This window comes from Lathamus discolor, chromosome 5 (genome assembly GCF_037157495.1).
Source record: "Lathamus discolor isolate bLatDis1 chromosome 5, bLatDis1.hap1, whole genome shotgun sequence".
Lineage (NCBI taxonomy): Eukaryota > Metazoa > Chordata > Aves > Psittaciformes > Psittacidae > Lathamus > Lathamus discolor.
In genome coordinates this window covers 55,409,613-55,423,315 of record NC_088888.1, presented here as the reverse complement: position 1 = coordinate 55,423,315, position 13,703 = coordinate 55,409,613, and the positions used below count along the sequence as shown (strand labels likewise).

General features: G+C 40.8%; 1 long non-coding RNA gene across 3 annotated transcripts in view; it reads right to left on the bottom strand.

Moving 5' to 3' along the window:
- The window catches only part of LOC136015244 (uncharacterized), a 72,969-nt gene that overhangs the window by 22,521 nt on the left and 36,745 nt on the right, over positions 1 to 13,703 (bottom strand). For 2 of the 3 annotated variants that reach the window (XR_010613118.1, XR_010613119.1), the window contains exons 3-4: positions 6,751 to 6,958; positions 4,995 to 5,119 (exon numbers count right to left, since the gene is read on the bottom strand). This is a non-coding gene — a long non-coding RNA (uncharacterized LOC136015244). Of the gene's footprint in view, positions 1 to 4,502; positions 5,120 to 6,750; positions 6,959 to 13,703 lie in introns of those variants that run through there. The other variant, XR_010613116.1, reaches the window with a different exon arrangement.

Below are 13,703 nucleotides of genomic sequence, written 5' to 3'. Positions count from 1 at the left end.
AGTCAGATTCACATTTCAGTCTCTTCAAATTTGTCTCAGCTTTTTCACTTGCAAACATTTGGATGGTTGGTTTCTATGCATGCAGGTGAACTTTTTGTTCCTAGGAGAACATGTAAGTATGTCCAATTTTATGAATTTACATGGTATTCTCAGTATTCATGCATCTATGTGCATTTCTGCTAAATGTTGGTTCATTTCTGTCATACATACATACACACATACATGCCCATTATGTGAGTATATTTAATGGCAGGGATATAAAAACACGCGCACAGTCTCTCCGCTTTTCTACTTAGCTTTTGCTATCACTCCTCTCAAAAGTCCCAAGTGTTTTTTTTTTCGGATGGGCATTCTGTATAAAAAAATACCATTTCTGATAATTACTGGATGTATAAGCATGGTACGGTCTATAAACACATTAAATAAGACAGGTCTTTCTGCAAAGAGTTTATATGTTAATTAAAGTGGGTAAATGAAAACATTTAAATTTAAAAAACAAAATAAAAGACAAAATACTATTTCACAGTCCCACTCTGCTGATAAATTCTGTTTTAATCAATCAAAAAAGTGGGTGAACAAGAAAGGTCAGGAAAAGGAGGAGGGCAGGGAAAAGGGAATTATTATAAGGTGACATGGTTAGTTTAAACATGTGCATATGACAGTTGAGTAAAACATCAGTCACTTATATCTCACTAGAGTATCTAATTAATTTATGATAGCTCCATATAGATGTATTGTATCATATCCCACATTTTAAAGGCATCTAAAGCAGTAGGTGTGGAAGGAGAACAACATCAAAGGGACTGCAAATTGACGCCATCACAACAGGTTGACTGATTGATTCAATTAATCAGTAAGTAATTTCTAAGAGTTCTGCAGGGATTTACCAGACACTTACACTGTTAATTTTGCTCTCTGGAGGGTATGTGTACTGTCATTTTTTTCTTCATTGTTCTTCTTGTTTCATTCATCAATTTCTGACAAATATTTTCATGCCAATATCTGGCATGTCATGCATGTAAACTGTCCACATTTACTGATTTGAAGCAATACCTTCAAGCTTCCAGTAGCCAAGAACTTTTGCTTATTTCCCTGGGGTCCTGAGAAATACTAGCCATCTATAATTAATATAAAGACATGTTTTCCATTTAATCTTTGCTTTCACTGTCTGCTCAACATGACAGGAATGTAAGGTCTTGTCTAGCATAACACGTGAAAACCTGCTTAAATTTTAGACAGAAACTTACTATGCAAAATATTCTGAACACTGTTGATGCTAAATAAGAAAAGTGTTCTGTCTTTGGTTTGGCCTTATCTTTTGTAGTCCAAATCCAGGAAAACAATGCAGGAATGTTTTGAGTATGTCAGCATTTTGACTATGTTTTCCTTAGGATTATATAACTTTTCTATTTTAATATTGTCATAGTATGTGCTTCTAAGTCAATAAATAGATCAAATCACAGATTACACAATGGCAGATACTGGGCAGGACAGAGGTCCATAAAGGATGAAGAGCAGAAACAGAAAAGAAACAATGCTTTGAAAGTGCTGAAACTCATTTAGACAAAAATTTTTATTTGAAACTACCAGAAACACTGACCTCTAAGGGAAAAAAAAAAGGAAAGCAAAAAACCCCACTAGTTCTCATGTTCATTTCATACATATACGCAGCATGTGTGTGAATTTCAGGCATCTTCAGCACTGGCCAAAATCTGACCCCACTTTTAGATGGCTAGAAAAAACTTTTTGGGAAAAATAAAATATCCCAGACCTAGCAACAAAAGCCATGGCAGCCTGCATTGACTGCACCATGTGAAGGCCTTCACCAGTGGATTTAGAAAACTCCACCCCTGGAGGTGCATGAGGGCATCAGGGGGATGGAGGCAAATAAATAAATAAATCAAGCAACATTTAAAGACTAATGAAGACATTGGCAAAGTGAAATTATGGTACAAGTCAGATTATAATCAAAAGTTTGTGGTGCAAAGTTAACAGTGAGGAGATTGGCAAAATCAAGGATGTCAGAGGAAACCATGTCAGCAGGACTGAGGGACTCAGCCCTATACCACATACTCCAGCTGACTTGGAGGAGTATCAGTGCCTGGACTGTATGAACGATGATGCTGTGCTGTTCCTTGTGTCTGCAAAGATGCTCTGGGCTCAAGAAAGGCAGCACATGGTCACATTGCAGGTGGTGGTAACGTGCAGGCAATGATTTCAGAGAGCCTTATATCGCCAGCACCATTTGCTTCTATCTTCCCATTTTTCTTTGTCCATCAGTTTTGTTCTCTGGGGGTTGTTTCCAATCATGCAAATGGTTGCTGGAATTGTTGTTATTAGCTTTTATTTAATTTTGTTTATATTTTTGTATCAACAATCAAAAACTATTTCCTTCTTCCTAGCAAGTGTGAAAATTACACCCCCTAAAAAAAATGGGTTGTAGCCTTAGGTACAAAATTTTTAGTTCTGTCCCTGGTCTGGTTTATAATAGACAGATGGAGCCAGACAGTTCTCAGTGGTACTCAGTGATAGGACCAGCGGCAATGGAAACACACAGAGAAACACTGTCGTTTCCTCTGAATATCAAAAAACATGTTTCTATTGTGAGAGTGATCAAGCACTGACACAGGTTGCCCAGAGAGGTTATGGGGTCTCCATCCTTGGGCATCATGCTGGGCAACCTATGTGAGGTTGCCCTGCTTGAGCAGGGCGTGGGGTTGGACTAGATTATAACCAGAGGCACCTCCCAGCCATTCTCTGATTCTGTGATTCACCTCTCATTTAAACTACAATTCCTTCCCAATGGAAATATTCCTAGCACCTCAAGAGTATGCAAAAATCTTGCTTGTTGAGCTGAGGGAGTCTCAGAATTTTACCTTTGTAGTAAAAATAAGAGTTTTATTATTAAAAAAAAAAATCAGGAAAAACATCAGTTTCTAAAATATATTGGTTATTATTTTTCCCTTGAGTCCTGCAGGTGGCTACCTGGATAAAATCTCAGCTCCATTATTAAGGTCAGTAGGAATTTTGTTTGTTTCAGTGAGAATTCAGGATCTCACTTTTTTGCATTTAAGATGCCTGAATATTTGCTTTGCTTGAAAAACAAAACCCTACAGCAATTATCCTCAATAATTTTTAAATGCTCGACAAAATTTCTGATTTTTTCCCATTTCATGCTCAGCATTTGTGAAATGCATGGTCTGGTGATATAAAAATTTTATCTACACTCATTTGTGCTGACCTACATAACTCGCTCGCTCATTGCCATAATTGTGCCAGTAAAATCTTTCTATCCTTCCCACCATTCTGTGTATTTCATTTCGTGTGAATGAATATCACTCCAGGGGATTAGCACCCTGGGCGACTTTCTGCAAAACATGAGTATTAAGGAGAATCAAAAGATATTTGCATATCTATTTGGCCAATGTGACAGTAGGAATCTGCTACATGACCTCTTTTCCCTTAAATATTAGTTGTAACCTACAATTCTCAGTGTATTTCATGTCCTTCTAGCTTCTTGCTCAATTGCACAGCCTTCTTCAGACTTGACAAGTTTTCTATTGAGCAGACTAATTCAGCAGCAGGGAAATTTTTGCACATAAACAGAAAGATAAAGCATAAGCTCAAAAGACGGGACAGTAATACCCCGTGCTTCTGGAAATCCAGTACTTTTGCCAAAAGCATCACTGTCTGGAGTTTTTCCTGGGCAAAAATGCCTCTTGTTCATTAGTTCACAGCCTGAAAAGTAGTTCCTGACAACTCTGTCCAAGTGAGACCCCCCCCAGCCCTGGCAGCCCTGACATGTCCAAACTCACAGTCTGCTCCGTGAAAGAAAATCTATGAGAAACCAGCATTGTTTCTTCAGGCCTGTTCTCCTGAGCTTGTCTTCCTCACGCCTGGATACTTGAGACTGTTGCCCCACGACAGCCTCAGTTGTTATGGGCATGTTGGGTAACTAATCTGTACATCTGGTGAGTTCCAATTAAAACTAAGCAGGGTCTCGTGTCCTTAGTGTCAAAGCAGCCAGTATGTCAGTGGTGCTGTGCCACCTGAGCAGGAACAGCTCTGGTCACACATTTAGTGGAGAAGTCCTTCAAGCAGGGGCAGCCAGGAAAGGCAGCAAGATCTATCTCCCTTCTCCCTGCTCCTGCCAGAGCCCCAAACACTCATACCCTGCCCCAGCTCCGCCACCAGCAGTACCCAGGGGTGACCAATGGTACCATCCAAGAGGTCACATCCTCTTGGCACCAGTGGAAAAACAAGTCTGAATTGTCAGGAATCTCTTCCCAAGTCTCTGTTTTAACTCAGATCATGCCTTTCTTGTAGAAGAAGCAGTCAGACTTTTGTCTGGTTCTAGCTTTTTATATTTGAGGTGGCAAAGCTTGTTTCACTCCTCTGAGACTTTGCACTTGCTAGAGAGTTAGTTCAATTAGAGGAGGGACTTTTGGCAAGTAAGGACAACACTCCAAAACTTTTGCATTAGGAAAGCTATAACTCAGGCGCACTTCTGAAAATAAATGAACTTTAGGAGAAAAAGGATAAATCACCATTTGAAACTGAACATACTCAACCTCCTTTATGGATGTGAAAACATCCTGAATCACACGCATAATTACTTAGTGCCATTACTTTTATTAATGCTTATTGATGTACTTATTTGCTTTACTTATTACTATTTTATAATTCTCCATTTCAATAGAGTACATTTTACATTTAAAAGTACATTTTACATCTAGAGTAATCAAAGGCAATAGCAGGAAAAATTGACATGAAGGTGTTATATGCTACCGGAGGACTGCTGGGTTAACCATCAGGATCAATCTCAAAAACCATCCCCAACCTCATACCTACAGACCATTTACACTAAAAAACAGCCTTCGCAGTCCTGGAAGCCACCTGAATTATGGCCAAAAGTTCAGTTTAACTCAGGCTGTCAAATTCTGTTTAACTGGGTTGACTGGTCACACCCCCAGCTCATCTCCCAGAACTATCACCTTTGCTGTAGCTTGTTCTCTTAAGGGCTCCAGCCTTGTGAAATGGAAGTTCATCATTCAGTTCTTGTCCCTGAATTATTCCTCTTCTGCACTTCACTTTTCATCTCCATTGTCCATAACAGAACCTGGAGAAAGAGACCAGATGGATTCATAGAAGGACCTGCTGGCAAGCGAAACTACAGGACTTTTTGGAGAAATACAGACAGGGAAGGGGGCTTGAGGCTGAGGCTTCTCAAACATTACAGGGCTGTTTGAAGTTGTAAAGAACTGGACCCAGCAACCTAAGCTGTCCCTTCAAGCATCTTGTTTCTGTGATGTCCATGGAGAGATAACCTCAAGCCAGATTCCCAGTTCCACTGAAATTCAGAGGATCTTAAACTCTTCTCGGGTGTTTAGCTTCTTAGGTGCTTCTGAAAGCCCCACTAATGTTTATTTTGATTTTCAGATTCCTCTGGAACAGAACAAAATGACCATTGAAAATCAGGGTTCTGTGATTAGACCCTATGGACAGGTACACTTCACTCATCAAGCTAAATAAATGCAGTAATTTGATTCAGCCCTTGAGTTTCAGGGCTCCACATGTATTACACCCTGCTAATTTCCCTGAGATTTTTCACAGCTTGTATGGAGAGAGAAATAAAGACTTCATCCACATCTACGCTGATATTTTTATTTTGCCACTGGTGACATTGGCCTGAGTTCCCTATATAAAGGATGCGTGTCAGTAATAACAAAAATAGATGATCTGCAGCCGCCCTCGCCCTGTGACAGTTTGTACAATACTTAGTTGCCCTCTAACTCCATCACTTCAGAATCAGCTCTGCTACCATCTGTCCTAAACAAGGGGGAGAGGTTTCTTGCTAGAAAATGTATTTTTTTTTTAAGTACCTCTCTGGAGGATGGCATAACAACTCTGCCTTGAGAAAAATGCTGTTAGCCCTTCCCGTGTGTCAGAGTGGAAACTGCTACTAATTATAACTAAGATCCTGTCAGTTATCTGCATTTACTGCTAATTCTCTTAAGATCCTGAAGAGAGTGAGCAAACACATTAACAGGAATGTGCCAGGAGCAAGTCACTATAATTGCCTTTCTGGCTTTCTAAAACCTGCTGTTGGCTCACAGCAGTCGCAGACTCATGCCACAGCCCACAAAACAACTGGAATGGGCACGGGTAGCCGGATCCAGGCCAGCACCTGTCTCAAAACAGGCACATCCATAGCTGGCAACCACTGTGATAGCTGACAATTTTTTTGATGTGTTCGGAGCACACTGGAGATTTGGACAACAGAGGAAAATATCTGTCACTCAGGCTCCTTCATCTGAGAAGCTAAGGCGGAAAAACCCTTCAGTGAAATGGGATGTGCATTAAAGTGTTGTAGTGGCCTCCCTTGAGGTTTTGATATCTTTGCTAGGATCCAAAAGGACAGAAACCTTTCTGCTGAGATGCCTAGGTACAGGTAAAGTTGATGTTTCTACAAGTCTTCCCCAAGGACCATTTCTGCAAGCCTGGGCACACAGGATACATGTGTAAACCCTTTCCAGTTTACACATGTAAACTTCATGTGAAATAATAATCATGTTCATTCCTGGGGCACTCTCATACCTCTCTGGAAGTGTAAATGGGCCTTCATGGGGGCAAAAGTGTAAAACACACCCGTATGAAGGGTCCTGCACTTGTTAAAAGGAGCACAAGGGGGGATTGGTGAAAACAAGAAGCTAGTCCAATGCTGAGCAGCAGGGTAGATTAAGTACCCACCTTTTTCAGAGCTTTTTACTGCTATCCATAAATAACAACAGGTGCAGTAGATGATTTCTTTTTCTTCTAAAACACACAGCAATGCCTATTTGGCAAGAATTTGAAAGATGGGATTTCTCAAGCCGAATGCAACTATAAAACTGTGCTGCCAGGTGCTGGAGAGCAGCAGCTCTTTTGCCTTCATCAGGGTTCGATACCATTCATATTCCTGCACAGAGGGCAAGAAAATTAGGGGAAGGGAGAAGAGCAGAGAAGATTAACAAACAGTGAAGAATTCAGTATATTCAGTAAAAGCTTAATGAGAGAATCCCATGCTAACCATCAGGCTTTGGCTTTTGCGTGCAGCTCCCTGCAGAAATGCCACCGGCACATGTGTGGTCTGCTGCTAACACTTTCCATTAAAGAGAGAAAAATTGTGAGGTCTGGATTACTCACAGGCTTGGCAATGGGACATAAAGCTAGGGGTATGGCACATGCATGTGAGCATGGGACAGGTACCTTGGCATCCTGGAGAAGATGATCTCAAGGTATCAGGTAGCCATAGTATAGGATAGGTAATTAAAATGGAAGATAGTGAGCTTAAACTACTTTTAAAGCAAAAGGATTTTTTTCTTTTTCGAAGAGGGCTTGCCAATTTTCGTAGCATCAAAATTTCAAAAAATTACTTCAGAATCCTTCAACCTTTTTTACTGCATATATAGTGGGTTTTTTTCAAGTAATAGGTGCCATTTAATATCAGGTACCAGGTCATTTAATAGCTTTCTGGACTAAAAGTCCAGAGTTCTTTCTCATATTTTCTCATCTGGAACAGACTATCTTCACCATAACTTCCATCCAGGTTCATACCAGGCTTTGGTCTTAACTTTGCTGAAAAGAATAGGTATCAACAGTATTGCAAAGGAACAAATTATCAACCCACACAACAACAGGCTCAAAGGTCTTCTCCCAAATCCCCTTGCTGTGACAGCTGACAATCTTGCTGACTTTCCTACTGCACTGGCCTCTGAGACTGGGATCAGACTATCCTGAAATCAATGTAACAGGCTTTCAAAATAATAAAAGACTTAAAAAGCATTCTGTTATCATCAACTCCTGCTTGGACCATGTTTATAGCAACCCAGAAACACTATTTAGGGGTCACCTACTATGCTTCTTTTGAAAAAGTAGCACTATAAAAACCTAACATCATGAATTACTGCAATACAACTGTATTCCACCACACTCTGTTACAAACATGAAATCTACAGATGCCAGCCCTCACACTGCTGTGGGTAAACTGCGGTAGCACGTATGACATGGGAAGTTGGAGAGTCTCACTGCAGAACCTGGGAGTTCTGGGCACTCTATCACTGAGGAATTTGTTCTCTTTGCACATCCCTGATGGGTTTGCAAGTCTGAATTACACCAGTGAGTCATGCTGCCAGCCAGTAGTGATATTAGGTGTCAGAATTAATACAAAGCTTGTGTCTTAGGCCATCTCCGTGCCTCCCTGCTCCATGCTCCTCCAAAGCCTTTGGCTGATAGCAAGGGATCTTTCTAGGAACTAGCCTGGCAGCCTGTGTTACCAATTCTTGTTGGTTAGAAGTGCCCTGGATAAAACCAGCATCTTCCAGGGACTTTTCCAAACCCGAAAAGTAAAATGTTTAATATTTATCAAGACAGCCTGAAATAAGTCTTGAAATGGGAGAAAACATAATGTTAAATTGAAGATATTTACTCTAGAAAAGATGGGAAAAAGTCAGGAAAATATTGGCTTTGGAAGTAAATACAAAGAAATAAAATGGCAGCACACCTTAAAACTGCTTCATGTGCTAGCTGAGTCTTGGGCTGTGTTGTCCAATTTGCTCAGCTGGCAAAGCTGACATGACAGTTTCAAACTCATCAGAATTAAGGACTAATTCCTTAGACAGATCACCTCTCTTGGGTATTGTCTTTCTAAATAAGACCCTAAGCTGACGTAAAAAATCTGCCACTATATCTTCTTATTCATGAAGAATTCCTTGAACTGGAAATGCACCTTTTCCTTCATCCCATCACCTGTAATTTTGGTACCAGCTCTGAAGTTTCTTATAATGAAATGCTGTCTGTCACACGTAAACCTCTAACATGTAACGGAACTTCAGAAACCCAGTGAGAAACAGCCACAGGTAAACTGCCCACAGTGTCCCTGCTTAGTCAGGGATTGGACTCGCCCATCTCCAGAGATGCCTTCCTACCTCAGCCATTCTGTGATTCAGGAAAGTGTCTTCTTTCTGGGCAGCAGCAGGTATCCTTGTCAGCCAGTAAACAGAATTGTTCATGTAAGACTAGCATTACCCACCTTACAAACACAGGGTCTATATACTTTTCTGCTACATAATTTTGAGCATACAAAATTGGAAAAAATGCACTGTGCTAGAATCGCTACTTGTAGAAGATTTAAATAAGAATGCAGCTCAGTACCTGCCTTGAATGAACAAATGGTGATGGGAAACAATTCAAGCTTAAAGGCAGCAAGGTGTCTGGAATAGACAGTATCAAAAATCCTGCCTGTGAGATTTGGAGGACTTTATCACAAAGAGAAGTTGCTAGATCTTGAGCTCCTGTGTAGGCTGACTTTTCCTAGACACACTAAGGAGGCGGCTGGTGCTGTTACACTTCTTTCTTTAGAAGGAGGGTACCTAAAGGTACATCAACAGCTAAACAAGGAAGACAAGTGCTAGAAAGGAGATGTAGGCATAGCAGAGGAAGACCCCAAAAGAGTGAAGATGTTTTAGTGCAAGTGGAGAGCGAGGTGAGTATGCTTCATACCAAAAGAGAGCCTGGCCAGGCTTTGCAAGATCCAACTAAGCCTTACTGCTTATCCAATTGCAAGTGCACACAACTTTTGTTTCAGTTGATGTGATAGTGAAGTTCACTCCTACCATATGTAAAAAATGCACTGGACATTGCATTTAGGATGCTTGCTGTGTCGAGTACATGTTGTCTCATGTTGTAAGTAAATACATCTTTGGAGCCTGAGCTAAAGCTCTGTATACATGCTTTCATAGAGAAGACAAAGCTTAAGGAAAGCACAAGGTCTGAATCAGGGTTAGGATGCTAGGAATTAATATGGTTAAGCCATGGAGGGGAGGCACCTCAGCAGGTGCTGTTATAGGCCCCCTGACTTTTCAGCTCATATTTTCTCCCACATAAGTATCAAGGTCTGTTCTGCATATTCCTATGTATTGCCACTACATCAGCCATGGAGTGTGTAGGCTGTGAACTGTGCGGTCTGTTTTCTCCCAGGGGTAGGTGGCTTGCTGGGAATCACCTTCCACATGTCACAGGACTTGTGTGGTCACCAGCTGCCATGCTCATACTGATACAAGCAGCTCCTAAGCTTCTGCAATTTCACCAGTGAGGAACTCCTCCTTTGGAGTTCCCAAACTCCAGCCCAGGGTATTCAGTTATCTCAGTGGAGTGGCACTGGCCCTTGCAGTCCTGTTTCAGAAGAGATTTTGCATACCGGCGTTTTATCAGGAACAGTATTTCAACATTTTCCCCCTCTGTTCATTCAGCTGTTTTGTTTCACCCCAATGTGAGGTTTTGGAAATGAAAAAACAGTCTTTTCACAGGGGTTACAGCTTTGTGCTGTCTCCTTTCTAGAGCCTGTGAAGATGAAATAGTTGATTTCGGATGTGCATTTTAGCAGCTTAATAAACAAATCATCAGCACTCTTGACCAACTTGAATAGGGTCTGATGGCTGATGTTTGCGTCCTTCAGCCAGTCCCTGGGACAGTGGGCAGTGCTGGTGGCTGGATTTGCCTCTAATTCTCCGTGTGTGCCCGCAGGTAAATAAAATGCCAGTGCCTTGAAATTTTCCAGATGTGGCCTGTGGTTCTTTGAATGAAGTGAGGTCATTATTGCTACTTCAGATGGTGAACATCACCTTTGTGCCACCCCACCCAGAGATCAGCAATGCATTGTCTGCTGGAGCTACTTCAAAAATGTCTTTGTAATAATAATCTAGTATGAGGTTAAGGGTATCCTCCAGATCAGTTATCCACAGCTCCTGGGCTCTCTAAAGTGCATTATCTGCTAGTATAAGAGCTTCTGCTTCTGCCTCTAGAATATAATGGGCTTTCTGTAATGAAAGTATCTATTAATTAATTGATGCAGATTAGCTTGTTCAAATGTTTCAGATGTTGCTACATACATTTTATTGTCATATGAAAGAAAAAGATACAAATCATCTGCATGTCCTAACCATATTTAGTCTTTCACACACATCTGGGACCAGTGAAGTATGTCTGATCCTCAGACTTCCTTTAATATCGTTGTCAAATCCATAAATCTTTTCCAGAAAACTGGAAGGAGTTTTCTTCAGTGTCACTGCTTTCTTTCCTTTCATTTTCCAGGTTAGATTTGGGGTTTTATACTGCAGAAGTCTGATAGGCCAGGAGAATTGGGGTTTTGGGCAAGCCATCCTGACCTATGCTTTTAAAAAAATCATCATATTAATGCTACTTTTCCTCAGAATTTCTGCTCCATTTTTTGCAGGCACCAGTACATGTTGCTACAGGAATTTCTCTTCTGGGCTTGTATTTTACTTTGAAGTTCTGCCTTTGTAGGTTTTTGATCATGTGCAAAGTCTAGGTGGTGAAGAAGCTCAAGATTTGTCAAAAATATCCCCTAGGGTTTGTGATCTATTTTAGCTATACTGTGCAGTATGTGCTGATATCCAGTGACAGTGGTAAATTCTTTTCTGTTTGAGTACAGTTTTGTGTGATAGTTCCACACTCGCAATCCTTATGCCCCCAAAATGTCTCCTGCAAAATACTGTTTTGTCCACTATTTACAGCATATCCATCTTTTCAGTGTTGTGACCTGAATTTCTAGGAACATATCCTGGGACACATCCAGTGACTTTGTTGCTGCCGTTTGTTGTGGTTTAGAAATAATACAGTCCCATGTTCTAAAAGTTCTCATCAAATTTTCCCAATAAGCTGTGCTTTTTGCTTTTTTATTTTGGGCTTCGTAACAAGGATTTGTTTTCATCTGTGCTGGGTAAACCATCGTGATTATTATGGATTCTGATTTTTCCACCAAGAAGTTAGAGATTTGAAAATGCTTTATTGTTTTTTTTTTTTTTTAACAAATCTAGAGATACCTTTTTCCAAGGTCTGATCAAAGTAGCTCACACAACACGAATTTTTATTTTGTTACGATTCAGTTTTAGATGGCACTCCATCTTATGAGTAGCTATTACGTTTATGTTGAGTGTCTCTATATACTAGATTGTCAAGAGCAAGGACTCCTACTCCATCTAATATTTCACCGTACCCCTTCTGGACTTGTGCAGTTGGTACATGAATATACCAGAAGTCATATTCTGGAAGAGCCATCTTCTAGACAGATAAGTGAGGGTACTTTGAGATCTTTGTCCAATCTGACACAATGTCCAGAAGCAAACTGCAATTGCTGAAGAAGGCATGTAAGAGATGTCCTCTAGGGTGGTTAGACTGTAGCCAAGCTGTAGAGAGGAGGAAAAGACAAGTGAGACACTTGTCTCACGAGTTGTGTCCTGTGTGATTGCACAAAAAAAGAAGAGTGAGAGCTGCACGGTAGCTCAGGCTCAGCAGAGACAGTCTCCTTATTATCAATACTTGATTTTTGTAGCTACAGAAGGCCCATGCTCACTTACCTCACACTAGTGATAGTAATCTCAGTGCTGAGGTTTTCCCATTTTCAGTTATGCTCAGCCATATGTTGCTGTCCCCTGTCACTAATTGCAGTTATTATGGCTCTGCATTTGGAAGTAGTTGAATTGTCAGAGTATGTGAGGCATCAGGTATCATTAAACACACCAGGAAAAGCTTCCTCTAACTTTTGTGCTAGTTCATAGGAATCCCATAGACTTTAAAATTGATATCACGCTTCCTGATGCTAAAGAAAATGCTCTTAGGAGTGGCTCTGCTGTCATAGCTATCAAGATTTGCCCAAATACTTATATCTAAAACTGCATTACCCCACTATATCTCCATGACATTATCAGATATAAACTGTATGAATGTTATGGCTTAGACTCAACATTCCAAGTTGTTCTGCCTATTTTGGCAGAGCAGCTCAGTTAACATAACCCTGTCAGGTGACATAAGTGCATTTCCTCACACTGCATTGCAGCAAAAATGAAAGTGACTGCACTGTTGCTAAATTCTCATCCATGCTCTGCAAGGACCTGGACTGTATTTTTTCCTGTGCCTGTGTCATGCAGAATGCTTTGCTCTTACACACTTCATGAATATCCCTAGCTGTCCTCCTCTATTGCCTCTTCCACCTTCCAGAAAAGAATGAGTTTGGGCTGGCAAATGTCCTGAAATCCTAGACAAATTGTTACTGTCCACACACAGAGTCACACACTGTCCACTCTGTCTCCTCCTTAGAGCAAGTCCAACATAACCAAAGGGCATTAAAACCACTGGGAATATGCTGTCCCATTGATCTGCAGACACATTGCAAATCTGGGCAACCAGAGCATGCACAGCCGTTGCACAGCACATGTACAATCTGTCAGGTGCTTGCTGTTGATATATTGCATTTGTATGCTTCTTGTCTGGGGACTTTTGATCAGGAGAATGCAAGGTCTCTAGCAGACAGCAAATTTATCTGGTCTTGGAACATCACCCATTTGGCAAGAAGTACTGCTTGGGGCATTTTTCTTTGAACAATGTGGTCTGGCAGACACTACATGCTTCCTGTGACTGTGCTCTGCCACATGCTTTCCTTCTACTGTTGTGTTGTTCATACCTTGATGTTGCTTTCATATTTCTTTTTTTTTTTTCATTTCTACATCTGGTTACTGGCTCTACAGCTCTTCATCATACATATTTCATGAATGATTCTTATGACACAGGAAGTCATCTTTGGCTCCTTTCCTATCTTTCTCTGTTCATACATTCATTGTGTCCTTCCCTGCCTGAACTTGCTCTCT